This window comes from Triticum dicoccoides, chromosome 3A, assembly GCF_002162155.2.
Source record: "Triticum dicoccoides isolate Atlit2015 ecotype Zavitan chromosome 3A, WEW_v2.0, whole genome shotgun sequence".
NCBI classification, from domain to species: domain Eukaryota; kingdom Viridiplantae; phylum Streptophyta; class Magnoliopsida; order Poales; family Poaceae; genus Triticum; species Triticum dicoccoides.
The window spans coordinates 2,211,534-2,214,513 of NC_041384.1; the positions used below are offsets into that span (position 1 = coordinate 2,211,534).

At 42.4% G+C, this 2,980-nt stretch overlaps 1 pseudogene; it reads right to left on the reverse strand.

Annotated features, from left to right (window-relative positions):
- Window positions 1-1,760: 1,760 nt before the first annotated feature.
- LOC119270851 lies at window positions 1,761-2,075 on the reverse strand (annotated as a pseudogene).
- Window positions 2,076-2,980: the final 905 nt, after the last annotated feature.

A 2,980-nucleotide genomic window follows, 5' to 3' on the forward strand; every position in this document is an offset into this window, starting at 1 on the left:
CTAGTGATGTGTGTTGACGACCATGCATCATTGCGTTTACTTTAAAAGAAAGTCAGAAATAAATTCATGAAAAAGCGAGCAGCAGTGCCAGGTCTAGGACTTAAATCATGGGCTGGTTCCATCACAAGGATCAAATATTGTCAGTTCGCGCATCATTGGATTATTGGGCTTGCTAATACTAGTATATTATTGTGTGTCCGTGTATGTTAGCTACATGTTTTGATGAATGCGTCCTTGACTCTACTTGTAGCATGTTTACGTAACTAGTAATAATGTACGTGCAATGCACGTTTATATTAGGTTGGATATTAGTTGCATGTTATATTAGGTAAGATATATCTGTTGCACGTTGGTATTTGATAAGATATAAAGTGCTTTTTTGCGAGAATGATAGGATATTAATTACATGGCAGATTTCATGGGACAGCGTTGAGTCAAAATGTGTTTATAACCAATGGCAGTGGTGGGTAATTAAAACGTTAAACGTGTTTGGTGCTCAATATTGGAGCGATTTGAACCGCTAGATAACATGATTTGATGGTCGAGATGGTTTGAATCTGCTTCTTTGGGTCTCTTTATATTGGTATAGATATAGATACTTCGTGACATGAAAAAAAAACTTTCATTTTTACGTAATACTTCGTGACATGAAAGTGTCCGTGTGCGAAAGACATTGAACAGAAAAACAGATGCCATCCCAAAAACTCATAATTAGCGAGTAAGCATTCAGGAAGGGCAATAGGCTAATTAAGTGCCAATGGTGCACTAGTACATAATTAGCGAATAACCTTTTTGTGGCAGTTTTACCACCCGTTAGATGTGATTGGTCATGGAAGCCGATATATTAGGCATGATTAGGGAAACTACTCCAGAAATGCCATAACTAGCAGCTTGTTAATCTCGCAAATCAAAGATGTGATTGTCTAAGGCGTTTTTCCACAAACCGTCAACAAATGTATCCATCAGAGGCATCTCATTTCAGCAGCCGCCTTTGGTCTGGTATAATCTCCAATGATTGAACCGCTAGAGACATATGGGGCATATGATGAATGCTTAATTTGTCGACATATTGTCAATATACGAAGCAATATAGTCAATAAATGTTCAAATAGCTAAACATATTCATGTTCATATGGCACATCAAAGGGGATGTGGAAAGAAGGCATATAGAAGAGCCATGGATTTTTCTCGCGAGAGGTCCCTAGAATATACAGTTCATAAAAAAATCTCTGCACGCTCAAAATTAGTATAGGTGTTGGACAAAAAATACAGTATTACATCTGAATAAATTGCATCACTAGTTATAGTTCACTAGATTGAAAATTAGTATACATGCATGTTAATGGAAATGTCCCGTTTACTGGTTGTTTGGATAATGTGTAACTAAAACCAATTTTACCAAAACCCATTCATAAGTTTTTTAATGGAAACCAGCTTTGCTAAAAAAATGTTAGGGAATCACTTGTAGTATAAAAATTTGTTTGGATTCACGAGAGGATGGATGTGGTTTTGTATACATGAGGTGGGCAGATAGGAAAAATGCACCAGCCTAGGAATTATTACGTATAATTCTCATCCTTATAGATCGCTGGCATGGCACCGTGCACCAGAACGATGAAGACATTAATTGCTTTTTGAAGCTAGGAATGAGATAAGCCTTTAGATTTCATACATGAGATGAAAAGTAGTTTACGGACCGCATGGAGCTAAGCTTGCCCCATGCATACTGTGCGACGTACACATGATCGAGCTAGAGCTCATTATAGCTTGAGGCTAAGATCAAGCTTCTGGTGCTTGTCGTTGTTGTCAAGACGCTTGGTCATGGTGTCCGGCGCTGCGGCGTGACGATGGTCGGAGAGGTAGAGGTGGCTGTTCCAGGTGCCGACGACCCTCTCCTTCCAGTGAGCGTTCTGGTGACCCCATGAGGAACTTCCTCTCACAGAAGAGGCAAGAGAAGAGCCTCGATCTTCCGCCCCCTCTGCGACGGCCACCGCCGCTAGGAAGAACAGCCAAATTATACATGGGGGACAGCGTGAGGGAGCTGCTACAGCTGCAGGGGGAGCCTGAGCGGCCATGCAGTTGTCGGAGAAGATGGTGAGACGAGGAGGTGTGAGCTCTCAATGGCGGCTGGTGGCAACTGAGTTTTATAGGGGTCTGGTAGCCATGAAAGGAAGCAGTCCACTTGCTAAATCTGGGAGCCCATTATGACAGCGGGTGCCCCCTCCTGTCTATGGGCAGCTACCAAATTAAAGAAGACGTATAACCAAAGGACATCTATTGGCTACATCATGGCTAGATGATGTAATGTAATTTACAGGCCATCAGGTTATTGAGTTTTTCTTTTCTTACAGGCCATCAGGTTATCGTAATCTCACTAGACAAAATATTATGGCTAGATCAAAGGTTTGCACTCCGGGCGTGTAAACCGGGCACTGACGGGTCAGTGCATGGTTAAGTATCAGTGGTGAAAAAATAACGGAAATTATAAAGAGCAAACACTCGTATATATAGGTGACACGCGCGCCACGAGTGGGTATTTTTTTTTTCGATCAAAGGGGAGCACCCCCGGCTCCATTTTCATAGAAAACGAAACCAAACGAGTGGGTATTTTTAGTCACTGACACGGGGATATTTGCATATCTACCAGCTTGGCTTCTCCTACATATGGATTTCACTCTCTAGCCTACGCATAGCAAGCTCAAGTCTAAGCTCTAATGATGACGTATTTATAGGGTGGAGCGAGGCAGGAAAGGAAATGTGCCACATGCTAAATCTGGGAGCTATCCGCATTAGTTATTGCGGGTGGCACTAACGTCAAATAGCCTGCTCCCGTGAGCCATGGCCAACCACGGAGGAACACGTAGAGAGGAACGGCAGGGCGAGCCCAGGGTCGGAGGGCATCGATCAATCATGACTACAGAAGTAGAAGTACTGCTGCATTAGTTTTAGTAATGAGTGAAACATACCATCGTCACTATGT